Source organism: Bufo bufo, chromosome 4 (genome assembly GCF_905171765.1).
Source record: "Bufo bufo chromosome 4, aBufBuf1.1, whole genome shotgun sequence".
NCBI lineage: Eukaryota > Metazoa > Chordata > Amphibia > Anura > Bufonidae > Bufo > Bufo bufo.
In genome coordinates this window covers 588,613,353-588,635,661 of record NC_053392.1, presented here as the reverse complement: position 1 = coordinate 588,635,661, position 22,309 = coordinate 588,613,353, and the positions used below count along the sequence as shown (strand labels likewise).

Here is a 22,309-nt window from a genome sequence, read left to right as displayed (position 1 = left end):
CTTGGCTGATTTGCAAGGGGGTGAGGTGAAAGACAGATGCCCATGGGCTGCAGGTGCCAACTCTGCGCTTTTTGCAGGGGACCAGGTGGGAGACAATGTGAAGGAACTGGAGGCACTGTCAGCAACCCAATCTACTACCGCCTCTACTTGTTCTGGCCTCACCATTCGTACACTGGTATTCAGGCCTACAAAATAACGCTGAACGTTCTGTCGCCTACGTGCACCTGAGGAAGGTGTTTAATTTGGGCGTGTAGCTGGCACAGATCGACCACGTCCTCTCCCTGCAACAGGAGCTCCACCAACCCCAGCAGCACCATGACCAGGGCCACGTCCCTTATTTGATGATCTCCTCATTCTTTGAGGTCACCCACCGAACTAACAGACGGATTAACTACATAACTACACTGCTCAAAAAAATAAAGGGAACACAAAAAATAACACATCCTAGATCTGAATTAATTAAATATTCTTCTGAAATACTTTGTTCTTTACATAGTTGAATGTGCTGACAACAAAATCACACAAAAATTAAAAAATGGAAATCAAATTTTTCAACCCATGGAGGTCTGGATTTGGAGTCACACTCAAAATGAAAGTGGAAAAACACACTACAGGCTGATCCAACTTTGATGTAATGTCCTTAAAACAAGTCAAAATGAGGCTCAGTAGTGTGTGTGGCCTCCACGTGCCTGTATGACCTCCCTACAACATCTGTGCATGCTCCTGATGAGGTGGCGGACGGTCTCCTGAGGGATCTCCTCCCAGACCTGGACTAAAGCATCTGCCAACTCCTGGACAGTCTGTGGTGCAACGTGACGTTGGTGGATAGAGCGAGATATGATGTCCCAGATGTGCTCAATTGGATTCAGGTCTGGGGATCGGGCGGCCCAGTCCATAGCATCAATGCCTTCGTCTTGCAGGAACTGCTGACACACTCCAGCCACATGAGGTCTAGCATTGTCTTGCATTAGGAGGAACCCAGGGCCAACCGCACCAGCATATGGTCTCACAAGGGGTCTGAGGATCTCATCTCGGTACCTAATGGCAGTCAGGCTACCTCTGGCGAGCACATGGAGGGCTGTGCGGCCCTCCAAAAAAATGCCACCCCACACCATTACTGACCCAATGCCAAACTGGTCATGCTGGAGGATGTTGCAGGCAGCAGAATGCTCTCCACGGCGTCTCAAGACTCTGTCACGTCTGTCACATGTGCTCAGTTTGAGCCTGCTTTCATCTGTGAAGACTGAAGAGCACAGGGCGCCAGTGGCGAATTTGCCAATCTTGGTGTTCTCTGGCAAATGCCAAACGTCCTGCACGGTGTTGGGCTGTAAGCACAACCCCCACCTGTGGACGTCAGGCCCTCATATCACCCTCATGGAGTCTGTTTCTGACCGTTTGAGCAGACACATGCACATTTGTGGCCTGCTGGAGGTCATTTTGCAGGGCTCTGGCAGTGCTCCTCCTGTTCCTCCTTGCACAAAGGCGGAGGTAGCGGTCCTGCTGCTGGGTTGTTGCCCTCCTACGGCCTCCTCCACGTCTCCTGATGTACTGGCCTGTCTCCTGGTAGCGCCTCCATGCTCTGGACACTACGCTGACAGACACAGCAAACCTTCTTGCCACAGCTCGCATTGATGTGCCATCCTGGATAAGCTGCACTACCTGAGCCACTTGTGTGGGTTGTAGACTCCGTCTTATGCTACCACTAGAGTGAAAGCACCGCCAGCATTCAAAAGTGACCAAAACATCAGCCAGGAAGCATAGGAACTGAGAAGTGGTCTGTGGTCACCACCTGCAGAACCACTCCTTTATTGGGGGTGTCTTGCTAATTGCCTATAATTTCCACCTGTTGTCTATCCCATTTGCACAACAGCATGTGAAATTGATTGTCACTCAGTGTTGCTTCCTAAGTGGACAGTTTGATTTCACAGAAGTGTGATTGACTTGGAGTTACATTGTGTTGTTTAAGTGTTCCCTTTATTTTTTTGAGCAGTGTATATTAATTTCCCTGTCACAGATGCAGTGCAGGTTTACCTCACACAAAAATTGGGTATATGTTACCTACCAATCTAACAGATGGATTAACTATATCAATTTCCATGTCACATATGCAATGCAGGTGTACCTCACACCAAAAATGGGAATATGTTACCCACCGAACTAACAGACGGATTAACTATTATATTTTTGTGTCAGGGGTACAAAGATGGTGGATTGCACCCACAAAAAAATTGCTATAGGCCACCTACAGAATTAACAGCCAGATTAATTATTATATTTCTTTGTCAGGGGTGCAAAGCTGGTGTATTGCTACAAAAAATGCACTATAGGTCACCCACAGTACAAATAGCCAAATGAGATTCCTAACACTGTCCCTCAATTCAGCTTCCTGCTTCCTGTGCCTGCACTACTCAGAGCTGATGGGGGCGGTGCTACACGTGATCCAGCTTGTATAGAGGCTGGGTCACATGATGCACCAGCCAATCACAGCCATGCCATTACTAGGTGCCCACAGCTTAAAAGTTTGTTGTTTGGCTGCCGGCAAAGTTTGGGTTCGGGTCCGGGTACCCAAAATCGTAAAGTTCGGTACAGACTCAAACTTTACAGTTCGGGTTTGCTCAACACTAATTTTGAGAGCTAACTAGTAGAGAAAACTTATTTGCAGTGCCAACTGGTGCTTCTACATTTTAAAAGTTGTCCTAGCTGCATCCTAGTAGAAAATTATTTGGGTGGGAGATAATTGTTTAAAGGACTTCCCTATGTTTTATAGAGCTTCATGTAGGTGGGCTTGAAATGTCATAGGTTTACATATTCTAAAATGTGTATGCGTACACAAAACAATTCCTCTACTGTTTATGTTGTATATATTATTAATTTCCAGTCAATTGATGTAACTGTTAGCAGTTTTAACCTCTCAAAACTCCTGACAGCACTATACCAGTGATTGGGAGAGAAGGGTAAACATTAGCGTTGGGCGAGCATGCTCGGCCGAACACCATTTTGACGCGATGCTCGAGTCTCCTCCGCATACATTTGTTGGCAGCGTAGCAGCCAATAAACGTGCGAGGGAGTACTGGCACTCACTGTAATGCCGTAGCCATGTTGGTTACTGGCATTACAGTGATTGGCTGGCCGGAACGCGTCATCAGGTGCTATATAGCACCCGATGACACGTGGTTCGGCTCAGTCTTAGTCAGGGCGAGCTGCAGCAGCAGAAGAGACAGTTAGTGCATGGACAGGAAATATATATATTTTTTTAGGCCGGGTTTACTCTTGAAAGGTGTTAGAGACCCAAAAGTCCTTTTAAGGACTACTGTTTTATCTGGCTGCAATATATATTATTAGCGCAACCTGCGCTAAATTGAGTGAAATTGTTTGGCAGCTGCTGACAGTGACACAACCTCTGCTACATCTGTTGTGTTACATTTGCGCATCCTAAATATCTGTGACATTCAGTGTAATTTTATCTTAGCCGCTGGTGACAGTGACATTACCTGCACTACATCTCCTGTATAACGTTTGTGCATCCTAAATATTTGCGACATTCAGTGTAATTTTTTGCCGCTGGTGACAGCGACATTACCTGCACTGCATCTCCTATATATAACGTTGGCGCATCCTAAATATCTGTGACATTCAGTGTCATTTTTTCGCCGCTGGTGGCAGCAATATTACCTGCGCTGCATCTCCTGTATAACATTTGCGCATCCTAAATATCTGTGACATTCAGTGTAATTTTTTCTTAGCCGCTGGTGACAGCGACATTACCTGCGCTACATCTCCTGTATAACGTTTGCGCCTCCTAAATATCTGTGACATTCAGTGTAATTTTTTCTTAGCCGCTGGTGACAGCGACATTACCTGCGCTACATCTCCTGTATAACGTTTGCGCATCCTAAATATCTGTGACATTCAGTGTAATTTTTTCAACGCTGGTGACAGCAACATTACCTGCGCTACATCTCCTGTACAACGTTTGCGCATCCTAAATATCTGTGACATTCAGTGTAATTTTTTCAACGCTGGTGACAGCGACATTACCTGCGCTACATCTCCTGTGTAAGGTTTGCGCATCCTAAATATCTGTGACATTTAGTGTAATTTATTTGCGCATACACTTACAAAACTTGCACTTCTGTACGTGTTCATACTTGCAAGTATATATGCCATTTAATATGCTCAAGGCGAGCAGTAAGGGACGGGGAAGTGGCCGTGATGCTGATAGTGCACGCAGAGGCCGTGGCCCTGGGCGCGGTGAAACTGTGCCTGCTGCCAGAGCACAAGAAACACACTCATCCACGATACCTAACTTCATGTCCCAGTTTGCAGGGCAGCGCAGAACACCACTCTCGAAGTCACAGCAGTGCGACCAGGTGGTCGGTTGGATTGCAGCAGATAATGCTTCCAGTCGGTTAAGCACCACCCTGTATTCCACAATGTCCAGTCTAAGTAGACAAGAGTCTGGTCAACACAATCCTCACCCTGATCCTCCTTCCTCCCACCATGGAGAGTCTTGGCAAACAAGTAATCCCACACTCGGATATTCTGAGGAGCTCTTTTCATCGCCATTCCCGCTTGAAGAGGGACATGAGGAGATCTTGTGCACTGATTCCCAAACTCTTGAGCATCCACAGTCACAAAAAAATAAGGTGGGGAACGGCAATTAGTGTTTCACGAGGTGGATGATGATGATGATGAGACACAGTTGCCAATAAGTCAACGGCAATTAATGTCTCAAGAGGTTCATGATGAGGATGAGACACAGTTGTCAATAAGTGAGGTTCTTGTTAGGTCAACAAGTCAGGAGGATGACCAGAGTGAGGAAGTGGAAGAGGAGGTGGTGGACAATGAAATCACTGACCCAACCTGGGAAGGTGGCAAGCCGAGCGAGGACAGCACTACAGAGGGTAAGAGATCCGCAGCACCGCAACAGGCTGGAAGAGTCAGTGGGGTGGCAATAGGGAGAAGGCGGGCCACACCAAACAGGCCCGCAACTGTTCCCCGGAGCACCCCCTTGCGACAATCTCCCTTGCCAAGGGGTAGGTGTTCCGCAGTCTGGCGCTTTTTTGAGGAAAGTGTGGACCATAAAAGAATTGTCATTTGCGACCTGTGCCGTACCAAAATGAGCAGGGGAATGAACACTGGCAACCTTACCACCACCAGCATGATCCGCCACATGGCATCAAAGCATCCTAATAGGTGGGCCGAACTCCTGGGTCCACAATCAGTGTCTGCGGGTCACACCACTGGCTCCTCTTGCCCTGTGTTACGTGCTGGCCAATCCCCTGTCCAAGACGCAGGCCCGGATGCCTCCCGCCCTGCACCTGAATTTTCGCAAGCACCATCATCTAGAAAATCCACTTCTGTGTCCCAGCTCAGCGTACAGATGTCCATACGCCAGGCCTTTGAACAAAAACGCAAATACCCAGCCACTCACCCACAGGCCATAGCACTAAATGTGCACCTTTCCAAATTGCTGGCCCTGGAAATGTTGCCATTTAGGCTTATGGACACTGAGGCTTTCCGCAGCCTGATGTCACTTGTTACTCAGTCCCCAGCCGCCACAATTTTTCCTGGTGTGCCGTCCACACCTTACACCAGCATGTGACCCATAACATCACCCATGCCCTGACCAATGCAGTTATTGGGAAGGTCCACTTAACGGCTGACACATGGACAAGTGCTTTTGGCCAGGAACGCTACATTTCCCTGATGGCACACTGGGTGAACTTTGTGGAGGCCGGGAGTGAGTCGTACCCTGGGATGGCACAGGTGCTACCAACGCCAAGGATTGCTGGTCCTACTTCCATCAGGATTTCAACCACCACCTACATTAGTGGCTGCAACCCCCCCCCCCCTTCTCCTCCTTCTCCTTCTCTTCCACTTCCACCCCTGAATTCTCATCTTGCAGCACCAGTCAGTCATCAGTCAGTAGCTGGAAGCAATGTAGCACTGCAGTGGGGAAGTGGCAACAGGCAGTGTTGAAACTAATTTGCTTAGGTAACTACAGCACACCTCCGCAGAGCTGTGGTAGGGTATAAGGGACCAGACTAAGCTGTGGCTTTTGCCACTCAAACTACAACCAGGCATAGTTGTGTCTGATAAAGGCCGTAACTTGGTGGCGGCTTTGGAGCTCGGCAAGCTCACACACATACCATGCCAAGCCCAAGTGTTAAACTTAGTGGTTCAGCGGTTTCTCAAAACCTACCCCAATTTGCCTGAGCTACTGGTGAAGGTGTGCCGCGTGTGTGCCCATTTCCGAAAGTCATCGACAGCTGCCACTGGTCTGGCAACGCTGCAGCAGTGCTTGCAATTGCCAGCTCACGACTGTTGTGCAACGTGAGCACGCGCTGGAACTCCACGTTTCACATGTTGGCCAGGCTTTGTGATCAGCAGAGGGCAGTAGTGGAATACCAGCTGCAACATGGTCGTCACCTTTCCAGTCAGCTTCCGCTCTTCGCAAGCGACAAGTAGGCATGGATGTCTGACCTCTGTGAGGTTTTAAGAAACTTTGAGGAATCAACACAGATGGTGAGCTGCTATGCCGCTATTATCAGCATAACCATCCCACTTCTGTGTCTACTGAAACGCTCGCTGCTCACAATGAATGCGGACGCTTTGCATGTGGAAGAGGTGGAAATGGAGAAAGACAGTACACAGGCTGATAGCCAGACCACCCTCAGTTCGTCTTCTCAGCGCGAATTGGATGATGATGAGGAGAAGGAGGAGGAGCAGGAGACGGTTGCCTCCGCTACATAGGGTAGTACCCATAGCAGGTTTATTCCATCTGTTCAGCATGGATGATCCGAAGAGAATGAAGAGAATGAGGAGATTGAGAGTAATCCTCCTGATGAGGACAGCAAAGTCTTGTCTGTTGGGACTCTGACACACATGGCTGACTTTATGTTAGGCTGCCTTTCCCGTGACCCTCGCGTTATATGCATTTTCGCCAACACCGATTACTGGTTGTTCACCCTTTTCGAACCCTGCTACAAAGAGAACTTCTGATCTCTCATTCCTGTGGTGGAGAGGATGAGCAAAATGGTGCAATACCAGATGGTCCTTGTGTAAAAATTGCTCCCAAAATTTCCAGCTGACTACGCTGGCGGCAGAACACGTAGTGCCTTGGGCAACAGAGGAGGGGAGATGAGGGGAACACACAGCAGTTACATCAGAGGCAGGGCAACACTCTTCAAAGCCTGGGACAGTTTCATGACACCCTGCCAGCACCCTCACCCTGATGCGCGGCCTACTGTCACAAGGAGGGAAAAGTTTTGGAAGATGGTGAAGGAGTACGTAGCAGACCGTGTCAGCATTCTCAGTGATCCCTCTGTGCCTTACAACTACTGGGTGTCCAAGCTGGACACATGGCACGAACTGGCGCTCTACGCCTTGGAGGTGATGGCCTGCCCTGCTGCCAACGTTTTGTCAGAGCGGGTATTTAGTGCTGTTGGGGGCATAATAACTGATAAGCGTATCCGCCTGTCAACTGAAAATGCTGACAGGTTGACTCTTATAAAAATGAACAAGGCCTGGATTGCCCCTGACTTTTCAACTTCACCAGGGGAAAGCTGATGAACATAAAGGCACTTTAAATGTGTCTTTTATGGTGTATTGAATACACTGTATTCCCATGCACACCTTCCACCACAAAAAAAGGGTATATGGTTCAATGTCCCTTTTCTCGTCCTCGTCATCCCCTTCCATCATATCAACATGCTTATTAGTCTGCCCTCACCCCTAATGTTATAGAGGGTCACCAGCAGGCCCTTGCTCCTAATGTTTTTGAGGGTCAGCTCAGCAGGCCATCAATCATAATTTTTCAAGGGTGTGTATGATGCCCTCCTTTATGTGTAATAAAGGGTGTATTGGAGTGTGGGTTCCTTGTAATTTTTGGCAGCCCTTTCACTTAGTGCATAGGCTTTATGAGTGTAGGAGTACCACTACATGAACAATTGTACCACAATGTGAATGAGGCCCTCCTTTATGTGATATACAGGTTGTATCGGAGTGCCTCTTCCTTGTAATTTTTGGCAGCACTTGCACTTTATATACAAGTAAATATACAGAAAAGAATGTTTCCTAACAATTTTTCCTCTAAAATCTATTTTATCTTCGGTTTATGTGCGTATTATTGTCAGTCTGTAAAAGGCCTACTACTCGGACAACATCGTTCCCAGCAGCGACCTGGGAGTCCAAGATTCATCCAGACATCCTCCCTATGCTATTCCCGAACCATTTCAGTGGTGTTTCCATCAATTTCTGACCTTTTCCTGTGAACCTCTTCAGAGCAGGGGGTGCCTGGTTTAATGCTCTGGTTCTCCCATTGACTTCCATTGTGATTAGGTGCTCTGTAGAGCCCCCGCATCCCAAAGTGTTCTACTCGAGCACCCGAGCACTTTGGTGCTCAATCAACACTAGTAAACATACCTCGGGTGATCATCATGCAGGTTTCCTGACCAAAGAATCTCCGGGGTGGTGGTGGGGTGATAATTCATCACACGTCAGGGGATCAGGGTAAAGTGAGCACACATTTTTTTTTTTTGTTATGAACTTCAGGGGCCTTATTATTTATTAAGGGTGCACATGCAACATTGTTATAAATATTAATGGGGCATAATGGGTCATTAAGTTATATTAAGGGGCACAATAGGCATTATTATGTATAGTTAGAGAGCACAAACAGACATTAATATTTAATAAGTGGGCATAATGGGGAATTATTATTTATTAAGGGATACTATGTAGTAAGTGAGTACAATGGGACATTGTTAGTTATTACCATTGTTTTCAGGGGTGCTGTTTATGTGCCACTATTTTTTTGGGGGTATACATTTTATTATGGCATTATTTCTGATTCAGGGGTCACACAGCAGGTACAGTAATAGGCACAGACCTGTAGGTATCAACAAAATGGGGAGTTTGTATCTGTTGGTAAAAGATAGGGCAGATGCTGGAAAAGTAAGGAGCCAAAGATATCGCTGCTGCACGTTGTGGCTGGAAGAAGTTGTCATGGTGGTCCGGCGAAGATGGAAAAGGAAAAAGTGTCAACTTGAAGTCATTGGATTTTACTGTTCTTCGTTCACTTACTCAGTCTGCAGCGCGCCTGTTTGTACCGAATACCTACCAGTATATGGTCATTGTATGGGGATAAATACTGGCCAGTGACAGTATGGTAATTAGTCACTATTTAGTGGAGTTGGTAGTGGGCATAGTGTGGCACTACCTGGATTCAGGGCCCACTTAGGCGTTGGATGTGTCTCTCCCCCATGCGGAACCCTTAGCTATGCTGCTGGATGTCTGAGAATGTAACTTGCTTGGCTGCTTCCTTCTTTCCAACTCCTCAGCGTGCATCAGATGAAGAAGTTAATGTAGTTAGTTAGTATTCAGCTGAACTTTTTGGGGGGTTGTTAATCCCTGGGGCAGGTTCACAAGAGAGGCCAAATGTATTTATAGAAGTTAAAATCTGAAGGCACTCAGAAAATAATCATAGAATATGGGACAAACACGCAATGCATTGATTTTCATGAAGCCTCCTGAGCTGCCAGATTCTCTGTGCTTCTTTCCATGGCTGCAGAAAACCTTAAAATGTTTGGAGTCACTGATACAAACATAGTGGTAACAAACCGGAGCAGGACTGGTTACAGCATACCTGAGCTCTGCAACGAGCACCACCTCTACGGCTGCAAAAGAGGAGACATCCGGCTGGGCTGCTCTCCACATGCTGCTTGGCACAGTTTTCAAATTGATTGCAGCTGAAAGCTGATTGCTAATGGCCAAACTGGTCAAACTATTATTTATCCATGCAGCCATTGTAGTGCCCTGGAGTAAGGGTCCTTTGGACTATGGACATTTGTGTACATTTTGCCCCTATTGCTACTACGTAAAGCCATAAACTCACTACTTTAGTGTACTCTGAAGGGTTAACCTGCACTGGGATTTATGCTGTTGAATGCACTTTTGCTGTTTTAAATTGTTGAACTGCATTTTATATTCAGCGTTGAGCCAAATGAAGTGAAGCTCGATCCGAATTTCTGGAAAACTTTGATTCGCAACGAATACGAATTTCCTCTCGCTTCGTTGCAATTGTAAAATGGCGGCTCCACGTGTTACAAAGTGAAAGTGAAAAGCCCAGGAAGGAGATATGATACATAATGCCATGCGGCCAGCCAAATCAGCAAATAGCCACCCCCTGTGATGTCACAGCCCTATAAAAAGCCTAATCCCAACAGCTCTCCTCCATTTTACAGTAAACTGAGCATAGGGACAGATGTGCCAAGTGCTAAGGACAGAGTTTAACAAACCTTTAATTGTAGAATGTTGGATAGGGACAGTGTAGGGACAGTGCCACCCTCACCACACGGATGGTGTGAAGACGGATGCTCAAACTACAGGATCCCCTTTTTTGGGTCTGTATCAGAAGTACCAAAAAAATTAACAGTGATGTGAACACAGCCTTACTGCTAACACCCTCCCCACTGTCATGGGGCCATGACTTGAATTTTGGGCCACTGCACGGTTAAGTCCACAGCGATAAATTAGACCTGACTCTAACATTGACCTGTAAAGCAGAGTTCCCACTTCTGTTATTTGGTCAGTTATTTCCATCACTTATTGTGAGGCAAATTCAGGAGCCAAGCCTAATCTCTGATTAGGTATCAAGAATAGATCTGCACCTGTTCTGTGGGTTTGACCCATACCTGCTTTGGGCTGACAATTACTGACCAAATAAGTGAAATGTGAACTAAGGGTACTTTCACACTAGCATTAAAGTTTTCCGGTATTGAGTTCCATCACAGGGGCTCAATACAGGAAAAAAAACGCTTCAGTTTTATCCTAATGCATTCTGAATGGAGAGCAATCCGTTTAGTGTGCATCAGGATGTCTTCAGTTCAGTCCCTCTTATGGTATTTGGCTGGAGAAAATACTGCAGCATGCTGCGGTATTTTCTCCGGCCAAAATTCTGGAACACTTGCCGGAATGCCGAATCCGGCATTAATTTCCATTGTGTGGAAAACCGGATCATTTTTTCCAGATGACACCGGAGAGATGGATCCGGTATTTCAATGCATTTGTCAGACGGATCCGCATCCGGAAACAAATGCTACCCGTTTGCATACGGATTTCTGGATCCGGCAGGCAGTTTCAGCGACGGAACTGCCTGCCGGAATCCTCTAATACAAGTGTGAAAGCACCCTAAGCCTAATAGTGATGCACAGTCATTCTACATCGAACAGAATAGATTCAAACGCATGTGTTGGCACTGTCATAACATAGATTAGAAGAACCTTTTTTTTCTTTTCTCCACTGCTCTATTGGCACTGCCTCCATGTCCTTATTTTGTTCCACTAAAGAGTCATTGGGACACCTGCAGGGGCACGCAGCGTTTTTTTTTTTTGCTTTACTGAAAGATGCCGTATGCTTTTTTTTTTTTTTAGCTAGTTATTAGCATGCCATTCAGATGCGCAGTAACTGTTTCGCTACCAGAAAAGCTATGCAAGTTGCTGCCCTGCAAAGTGATGTACACAAGGATGGATTCTCTCTAAAGTTTAACTGCAGTCTGGGATAGACTTGATTTAACACGCTTCGTGACAAACAAATTCGGATTGAAACAAATTTTTGGAAAAATTTGGCGAAGCCACCGAATACAATTTTTATTTATATGTTAATTGCAATATATCCTGTTCATTTGCACTGTTATTGCACTATAGCTGCACTGTGGAAAAGGGTTAATGCACGGCCAGCTTATACTCAACGACTTTGGGACTTTCTGTCTATGCACTGAGAAGTTTGAAATCTTCCATAGTAACTAAAAGGGACTAAGCAATATTTTGGAGAGAAAAAACAGACACACTGACCTTTTCACTGACTGGTTTTCTTTGTTGTTTATGTCTGAAGACTTGATTATGACTGGAAAAATTGCTTAGTCATTCCCATAGACTTCAATTGAAACTGTATACAGAGAGTTTCAGATTGAAACTGAAACAATGTTTCTGTTTAGGCTGTGCTTATCTATTCCACTCCTCCTACTAGAAGAAGGTTCCAGTTCAGTTAGAAACTTTATATAAGATGAGAAGTTGGAGCTTCTAGTGGTCTGCAGATAGGGACCAGTGTTCAATAGGAGAGGCTCTGCCAGACTGTACGAGTGACCAGAAGAAGATACTAAGACGAGGATATTCTGTTGCAAACCCTGGGTCACCAGCCCTTTGACTATAGCCGCCAACTGTGCCCCAGACCTGGGTCCGCAATCCCTTTAGCTAACAGTCTTCTGAGAAAAGGAGGAACAACTAGCTCAGGCCTTTCCTCAGCACAGAACCTTCTTCTGCCAGGGAGGAGAAGCCAGCGGAGTGCCTTGCCTGTATTGTCTTACACTTAATTTCCACCAGTAAAGAAACATAGTGGTTTACTGCCGACCCTGACTCTCTCCCATTAAGGTACACCACACCTTACCATCCCCTCTGCAAAGCAGCAACATGTGGTGACACCTCGACCGTGTCTGGGGGACCCAACAAAGCATTGGGGCCACCACAAACCCGGCCACTGCATCATTACTAATCTAACTGCTTTTAGCTGCTATCAAACTTTCAACCGCTCGGAGAATTTTTAACCACAATATGTGAACCCTGCAGATTTTCCACAGTGAAACAGTGTTCCTTTACATTAGCAGCAGAATGGATGAGAGTTAAACAAATTTTTACCCTTGAAACCCTGTGCAAAATCTGCTTGGAAACTGATATGTGGTGCATTAATGTGAGATCTATTAAAAATAATCCGAAGCAATATCAGTAGGAAACCACATGTAACGTATACAGACTTAGGCCTCATGCACACAGCCACAAGCATTTTGCGGTCCGCAAACTGCAGATCTGCAAAATACAAAAGTGGTCCGGGTGCCGTCCACATTTTTTTGTGGACTTATTGACTTCAATGAGTCCGCATTCTGTGGACAAGTACAGTACATGTTCTATATTTTGAGCAACGGACATATGGATGCGGAAAGCACATGGTTGATTTTTGTGTTTTCTGCATCCGTATTTCCTTCCACAAAAGACAGAACATGTCCTATATTATTACAAACTGCGGACAGCACACAGACTGCCTCTTTATTTTGCGGCTCGGTGGTTTGCGTATTGTAAAATGCTTACGGTTGTGTGCACGAGGCCTTAGCTGTGAAATTTTGTGGATTCAGCCAAGGATCCACAGCAAAATCTCTGCCAGCTAGTTTAAATGGGTGACGTGTTATGGTTCCATACAAAATATAATCCCTTAGTCTTTCTTATTGATCCTAGTGGGAATACTGCAGCTTTACCGCCCCCTCCCCCCCTCCCATAGATTAGCAAGGACCTAAAAATCGATGTCAGCCACAAGATTTGCGTTCCATACTATTGATTCTTCAATTGTTTCTGGCTCTTGTCTTGTATTCCCTTGCATTAACTTTTTATGGTGACCTCCGCTTAAATGCACAACTTAGGCCCTGGTCACATCTTATTTTGTGAACACATTCAGCATATGCTCCTGGAAAACTCCTTGCAACCATGCCAAGAGTATCCATAGGCCCGTGCAGCCGGCTTATGCCAAAAAAGTAATTTTATAATACCCCGGACTGGTAGGTGTCAGCTTAGGTTTTTACTGAGAAAAAGTGTAATCTGTTTGCTTTCAGTGAATGAGAACACCCAAAGGCTGAAAACCCAGGCGTATTATAAAAACACTTTTTATAGGTGCATAAAATAAATAAGTAAATAAATAAATAATAAAAAATAAATAATAAGTTAAATAAATAATAAAAAATAAATAATAAAATAAATAAAAAATTATCTTCTCTTAATAAAAGCTGTTTGGTAGAAACTGCCCATCTCTCCTCTGTCCTCTTATGTTTGCTACAGTGTATCAGTGCAAGTAATATGTATCAGCCTCGAGTCCAGGGTATTTAGTTTATAGATTATTATCTACACCAGGGTTTTCAAAATATCTTTTTTTAGGATTGGGATAAACCTAAAGCGAAACCTTATCTTGGCAACCAGACCCCAAAATTAATTCAGACACAAGACAAGAACCCTAAGTTAATTCTGATTTCAGACCAGATCCTTTGCTGTGTCTTCTTCAAGGAAAATCCCAGCATGCTGGGATTTTCCTTGAATATACGTGGAATTCATTCCTATCCCATGCAACGTGCAAACAGAGTGAGTGCCGACTATTTTTCTTGTGCCTTTGCTGTGTCTGTCTGTGTATCTATCTATCTATCTATCTATCTATCTATCTATCTATCTATCTATCTATCTATCTATCTATCTCATATCTATCTATCTATCTGTAAGATCCTCACCTGCTTTGCACTCCAGGGGAACCAAGAGGGGTCCTCGTGGAGTTGCGGGACAGGTTATGCGTGTCTCTGATGCACCAGCGCTGACCCCTTTGCGAACCAGTGCGGGGATGCGTTCGCGTGGACATCGGAGGGGAGGACCGTCGGAGTCCCGGGGACAGAGTGGCCAGGCGAGTGACAAGACGCCGCGGCCAGGGTTGTCTCCGGTGTCTCCTGCGACTTCCGTTTCCGCATCTGGGTCCACGCGCTCGCATACTCGCGCTGAGTCAATCATGCGTCCGTGCGTACGCACGAGGGCAGGTTCGCAAAGGGATACACGGTCGCGAGTACGCGCTTCTTATGCGCTTCGTCGACCAGTGGCGCATAATATACTGACTCACAAGAGCAAAGTGGATTAGGGAGCCAGCCATGGGTTAATCAACTTGTGATTGCCTTAGGCCATGTACTCAGGTGCAGGGCAATTTGTTCACCTATGGTAGTGGACACTTGGCACCCTGGGATTGGTCAGCAGGCATTTAAAAGGAGGTTTCTCAGGGTGATCAGTGCCCACTGTTATTTTCCCTCAACCAGGTATAGGTCACAACTGCTAGTGACTGAAGACTGCCAGGAACTTTGTCCTTTGCAACGGACCCAAGATCTGGAGTGACTCGACTGCCAAGTGCACAGCATCATTCAGCACAGGTTGGGACTATTGCCTGGTTTTTGTTATTATTCCTTGTTACCAGCAAGTGTCCTGGACGTTTATGTTTCTGGTGAATAAACACCTTTTTGCTTTCATCACTGGTCTGTTTGTTGGTGCCTTGCATTACAGAACAGTGGGCCCAACTAACAGTTGCCATGGACAATATCCAGCAGCAGCTGAGTGAATTAACGGGAGCCGTTAACCTGCTGTTCCAACGACGCCCAAATATACCAGCAGCCGCTGCAGCGCAAATCCAAGAGCAACTGACAACTGTGATGGAGGAGGTTCATCAGCTTATCCAGGGAGCCTCAGCACTACCCATCACTATCGCAAGGCATCAAACAGAACCTAAGATCCCTCTGCCTGACCCCTTCACAGGAGAGCGACTGGAGTTCTTAAACTTCAGGGACTCCTGTCTCCTTTATTTCCAGTTGCGTCCGATGGCTTCTGGCACTCAGGCAGAGAATTGGGATTGTAATGTCACTGCTACGTGGAGACCCCCAACGTTGGGCATTTAATTTGCCTCAAGACCATATAGCTTTTTCGTCAGTGGACGCCTTCTTCGAGGTTATGGCTGTGATTTACGATGACCCGGATCGTACTCGCACCGCAGAGACCAATCTTGAGCATATTCAACAAGGCCACCGCCCAGCTGAAGAATACGCTGCAGAATTCAGGCGATGGGCAGCTTTCACCACCTGGGGTGACGCAGCCCTACGCCATCGCTTCCGTTTGGGACTTTCGGATGCGGTCCGGGATCTTCTTTTGGCCTTGCCTACCCCCTTCTCGTTGGAAATGGCTATCTCTCAGGCAATCGATGCCGACAGGCGAATCCGTGAGAGGCGAGTGGAACGGTCGTCTCGGTTTTCATCCTCTCGACCACATCCAGGGCCTCTTAAATCGGCCGAAGAGCCAATGGAGGTTGGATCCTCCCATCTCACACAGGCAGAACGAGCTCGTCGCCAACAGAAAGGCCTGTGCCTATTTTGCGGAAAGTCTGGACACCTCGTTAAAACCTGTCCCCTCCTGCCGGCGGGAAACGAATGAACCTAGGGGGCATAGAGGAGAACCCCCTAGGTGCTATTATCCCTCCTCCAAGCTGGGTGATGTTATCCATATCCTTACGGTGGCAAGACAAGGTCCATGAGTTTTCAGCACTAATCGATTCTGGGGCCGCTGGGAATTTTGTGGACTCAACCTTGGTTCGTCGACTTGGCATCCCGTTGATCCAGCCGAAAACCACCATGTCAGTGACCGCGATTGATGGTTCCCCTCTTCAAGATGGTCGTGCAGTGTGGATGACTCCGGGAATACAGGTAACGGTGGGGGCTGATCATCGGGAGACCTTAAGCCTTTTTGTCCTTGGCATGCCATCCACTCCCGTGATTTTGGGTCTCCCTTGGTTAAGGCTCCATAATCCAGTAGTGGACTGGCGCTCGGGTCTTATTTGTCAGTGGACTACGGAATGCCTTACTAAGTGCATTCGTCCCGACCTGTCACTAGCCTCCATGGAAGTATTAAGTACTTTACCACAGCAGTATCATAATTTCTGAGATGTGTTCAGTCCTCAGGGGGCTGATGTGTTACCTCCCCACAGGTCATATGATTGTCCTATAGACCTGTTGCCAGGTACCATGCCACCACGAGGGCATCTTTATAATCTCACTGGGCCTGAGGTTCAGGCTCAGCGGGAGTATATTAAAGAGAACCTTGAGAAGAATTTCATTCGTCCATCCACTTCCCCTGCTGGAGCTGGATTCTTCTTTGTGGAGAAGAAGGATGGAGGCTTGAGACCTTGCATCGATTATCGTGCCCTTAATCGGATTACGGTGAAGAATCGGTATCCACTGCCTCTGATTGATGATCTGTTTTCTCAGGTGGCAGGGGCCCGAGTCTTCACCAAACTCGATTTAAGGGGTGCTTATAATTTAGTTTGCATTAGAGAGGGTGACGAATGGAAGACCGCATTTAATACCAGAGACGGGCATTACGAGTATCTCGTGATGCCTTTCGGTCTCTGTAATGCTCCCGCGGTCTTCCAGGAGTTCATCAACGATGTTCTCAGAGATTTCTTGGATAGATGTGTTGTTGTCTATCTAGATGACATACTAATCTACTCTTCGGATCTGGTCTCTCATCGGAGACACGTGTGTCAGGTTTTCCAGAGGCTGAGGGAGAACCGCCTCTATGCCAAACTTGAGAAGTGTCTGTTTGAGGTGAAGGAATTGCCTTTCCTGGGGTACATTATCTCAGAAAAGGGATTGGCTATGGACCCATCCAAACTTTCTGCTGTCTTGGATTGGCCTCAGCCTAAGGATCTTAAGGGGTTGCAGCGTTTCTTAGGCTTTGCCAACTTCTACCGCAAGTTTATTAAGAATTTTTCTGCGATAGTAGTACCTCTCACCAACCTCACTAAGAAGGGAGCTAATCCTTCTAAGTGGACGAGAGAGTCAGTCAGAGCCTTTGAGACACTGAAACAGGCCTTTTGCACGGCACCTATTCTTACTCATCCAGACACCTCCAGACCTTTTGCTCTCAAGGTCGGTGTAGGGGCAGTTCTCTCACAGTATTCTGGGGACCCTGAGAGGTTACATCCCTGTGCCTTCTTCTCTCGGAAGCTCTCTCCAGCCGAGTGTATTTATGATATCGGCAATAGAGAGCTTCTGGGAGTAAAATTGGCTTTTCAAGAGTGGAGACATTGGCTAGAGGGTGCAGAACATCCCATCACGGTTTACACTGACCACAAAAATTTGGAGTACCTAGAGAGTGCCAAAAGACTCAACTCCCGACAAGCCCGGTGGGCATTGTTTTTCACCCGCTTCAATTTCCGCCTCACTTATAAACCAGGTTCCAAAAACGTGAAGGCAGATGCCCTGTCCCGCTGCTTCCCTGAGGTTGCTTCCGTCCTGGACTCTGAGCCAGAAACCATTCTCCCAACTAAATGTTTTCTTGCTGCCCTGGGGGCCGCAGAAGTAATGGAGGACTTGTCCTCTCTTCTTGAGCCTTCACAGGCAGAGAGTCCACCTGACAAACCCGAGGGTCGATGGTTTGTACCCATTAACCTTCGATTGAAGGTCATCCAACAGCTTCATGACTCAAAGTCTGCCGGGCATTTGGGTGTTAAGAAAACACTTGCCCTTGTTAAACGTCACGTGTGGTGGCCCAACATGTCCGTGGATGTTAAGGCCTATATCCAGGCATGTACTGTTTGTGCCAGATGTAAACCGTCCCGGTCTGCCCCTTCTGGGACTTTACTCCCACTGCCAATTCCCCAGGCTCCATGGACTCACATTTCCATGGATTTCATCACAGATTTGCCAAGGTCCTCTGGAAGTACGGTAATCTGGGTAGTGGTGGACCGTTTTAGTAAAATGGCCCATTTTATCCCACTCCCTGGATTGCCCTCGGCCAGAGAATTGGCAGTTCTGTTCTTGAATCATGTCTTTCGATTACACGGAGCGCCGGATGACATTGTTTCAGACAGAGGAGTGCAATTCATCTCTCGCTTCTGGCGTTCTTTCTGCTCCCGATTGGGTATTAATTTGTCTTTTTCTTCTGGTTTTCACCCAGAGACCAACGGTCAGACGGAAAGGACTAACCAGACCCTGGAGCAATATCTCCGGTGCTTCGTGTCAGACTGCCAGGAGGAATGGGCAGCGTATCTACCCTTTGCGGAGGTGGCTTATAACAACTCTGAGCATGCTTCCACTAAGATGTCTCCGTTCAGGTGCGTGGGGGGCAGGGATCCAAGACTCTTTTCTTTGGCCGGACCCTCCACTGACTCACCGGTGGTGGATCAATGGTTCGAGGATAGACGTCCCATTTGGTCGTCGGCCCAGCGGAATCTCCGCAGTGCGGTGGCGCAACAGAAGAAATTTGCTGATCGTCATCGCACCGTAGAGCAAAAGTTTAAGGTGGGAGATCAGGTGTGGGTCTCCACCCGGAACATTCCGCTGCGTCAGCCATCTTCCAAGTTGGGTCCTCGATTCATTGGCCCATACCCAGTGACACAAAAGATCAACCGAGTTACGTACAAGGTTGCTCTTCCACCGTCGATCCGAGGAGTGAACACCTTTCATGTTTCACTTCTCAAATCGGCAGCCGACTCCGCTCCCTTCATTCAGACCCCATCCCCGCTGGAGGTCCAAGGGGTACCGGAGTTCGAGGTGAACAGAATTTTGGACTCTCGTTTTGTCCAAAGGTCTCTTCAATACTTGGTGGACTGGAAGGGTTTTGGTCCAGAGGAGAGATGTTGGATACCTGCTCGCCAGGTGCATGCGGATGAGTTGGTGGCAGCCTTTCACCGGGATAATCCGGGGAAAGCTTGCTTGGAGTCTTCAGAGCCGCCTCCTCGAGGGGGGGGGTAATGTAAGATCCTCACCTGCTTTGCACTCCAGGGGAACCAAGAGGGGTCCTCGTGGAGTTGCGGGACAGGTTATGCGTGTCTCTGATGCACCAGCGCTGACCCCTTTGCGAACCAGTGCGGGGATGCGTTCGCGTGGACATCGGAGGGGAGGACCGTCGGAGTCCCGGGGACAGAGTGGCCAGGCGAGTGACAAGACGCCGCGGCCAGGGTTGTCTCCGGTGTCTCCTGCGACTTCCGTTTCCGCATCTGGGTCCACGCGCTCGCATACTCGCGCTGAGTCAATCATGCGTCCGTGCGTACGCACGAGGGCAGGTTCGCAAAGGGATACACGGTCGCGAGTACGCGCTTCTTATGCGCTTCGTCGATCAGTGGCGCATAATATACTGACTCACAAGAGCAAAGTGGATTAGGGAGCCAGCCATGGGTTAATCAACTTGTGATTGCCTTAGGCCATGTACTCAGGTGCAGGGCAATTTGTTCACCTATGGTAGTGGACACTTGGCACCCTGGGATTGGTCAGCAGGCATTTAAAAGGAGGTTTCTCAGGGTGATCAGTGCCCACTGTTATTTTCCCTCAACCAGGTATAGGTCATAACTGCTAGTGACTGAAGACTGCCAGGAACTTTGTCCTTTGCAACGGACCCAAGATCTGGAGTGACTCGACTGCCAAGTGCACAGCATCATTCAGCACAGGTTGGGACTATTCCTGGAATCTCCTTGCCTGGTTTTTGTTATTATTCCTTGTTACCAGCAAGTGTCCTGGACGTTTATGTTTCTGGTGAATAAACACCTTTTTGCTTTCATCACTGGTCTGTTTGTTGGTGCCTTGCATTACACTATCTATCTATCTATCTATCTATCTATCTATCTATCTATCTATCTATCTCATATCTATCTATCTCATATCTATCTATCTATCTATCTATCGATCTATCATTTATCTATTAAACTTAATCTCCCTTTATGATACACATCTGTTTTTTGCTTCAAAAACTGAAACCTGGAAATTCAGCCTTAGGCTTTATGCACACTAGGTTTTGGTCCGCATCCAAGCTGCCGTTTTGGATGTGGAACCATTTACATCAATGGGGACGCAAAAGATGCGGACAGCTTACGCGTGCTGTCCGCATCCGTTGCTCCGTTCTGTAGCCCCGCAAAAAAAATCTAACATGTCCTATTCTTGTCCGCGCCTTTTTGGACAAGAATAGGCATTTATATTGAAGGCTGTCCGTGCCATTCTGCAAATTGTGGAACGCGCACGGATGCCATCCGTGTTTTGCAGATACGCGATTTTCGGACTGCAAAACACACCACGGTCGTGTGCATGAGGCCTTAGGCACACGACCATATGTGTTTTGCGGTCCGCAAAAAAAACGGATGACATCCTTTTTTTTGGCGGATCCATTGTAACAATGCCTAAAATGGACAAGAATAGGACATGTTCTATTTTTTTTGTGGGGCTACGGACCCAATGAAATGAATAAGTCCGCATCCTATCCGCAAAAAAAACTGAACAGACACGGAAACAAAACAACTTTCGTGTGCATGTAGCCTTAAAGTGTAACTGTTTTTTTAGTTAATTTTTTTATATAGTGCAGGGACATGGATGTTTAACATTTATGAAATATTATTTATCAGGGAAAATGTTTCTTTGTTCTAGAAAACAGGGTGCAAAGAGTCTTCTTAGCAAAGCTCTAACAGCAACTAACTATCTTAAGTCTTCAGTTCTACTGAGCGCTGAAGACTCCTGTGTGTAACATACAGAGGCTTCCAACCTGCCTCTTGTTACTACCCCAGTCCCTGACTATATACATGTGTACAGTGTCTGACCATGTCCTAAAATGAACACTGTACATGTGCACTATCACTGACCGTCCCCACCTATGTGACTTGTTACACACCAGTGTCTTTAACCCACAGTAAAAAGCAAAAGACTGAAGACAGAGTCTCCATAGCAAGCTTTGAATCTTTAAACTGAAACGACAGCTACACTTTAAGACCAGAAACTTTACTTAATTCAGACCTCAGAGTAGATCCATAAAATTAATCAGATCCTAGATAAGAGCCCTAAATTAATTGACTCCTTCAGACGAAACCCCTAAATTTACTCCGATCCCCGAACAGACCTATAAATAAATCCAGTCCACAAGACCAGACTTGCAATAGCAACATGATAAATGATAGTAACAATAAACCAGTGACGTGGTTTATTGTTACTACTAGAGATGAGCGAATCGAAGCTGAAGAATTTCAGGAAAAATTTGATTCGCACTGAAACCGAATTTCCTCGCGATTCGTGGTAGGGCACCCGGTCCCCCTTCCCTCTGCGCTGCACGTCTGGTACCTGCCTTACCAGACGTGATACAACCATAAACCTTTACCCCTACATGAGGCCCCAGACTCATAAGACTGACTCCAGACAAGACTCATTAGGTAGACCCTAGACTATACCACTAAAGAATTTATTTAACTCATTCCTGCCATCTATTCTCTTCCAGCTGTCACAGTCCCACACAACTCTGGTTTGGAAATGTTGACCTAGGCTGTGTACAAATATAAAATAGATCGATCTGTATACGTTTTCACTCTCTGTATGTAATATTCCATTCCAGTAAGAAGAGATCTCTATAATCATGGAGCCTTTTATTATTTAGTGACTAAAAAAAGGTTTTCTCGGATCCAGTGGGACCCAGCAACCTAGCTTAATTAAGGGATCGCTAAAACACTTTTCATAGGTTATAGAGACATATCAAAAATTCAGATCAGTGGGGGTCTGAGTGCTGAGATCCCCAGCAATCCCTAGAATGAGGGGAGAAAAGCACGTGCATATTGCACTCTCTCTCCTCACTGCAGAGGACCGAATTGAGATGGGCCCAAAGACTTCCATAGAACCCGCCTTCAGCAGCGAGGAGAGAGAACGTGGTATGTGCATGTTTCTCCCCCT

General features: G+C 46.7%; 1 protein-coding gene across 1 annotated transcript in view; it reads left to right on the top strand.

Annotated features, from left to right (window-relative positions):
* The window catches only part of ESRRG (estrogen related receptor gamma), a 911,602-nt gene that overhangs the window by 132,924 nt on the left and 756,369 nt on the right, over nucleotides 1-22,309 (top strand). The window lies entirely within an intron of this gene.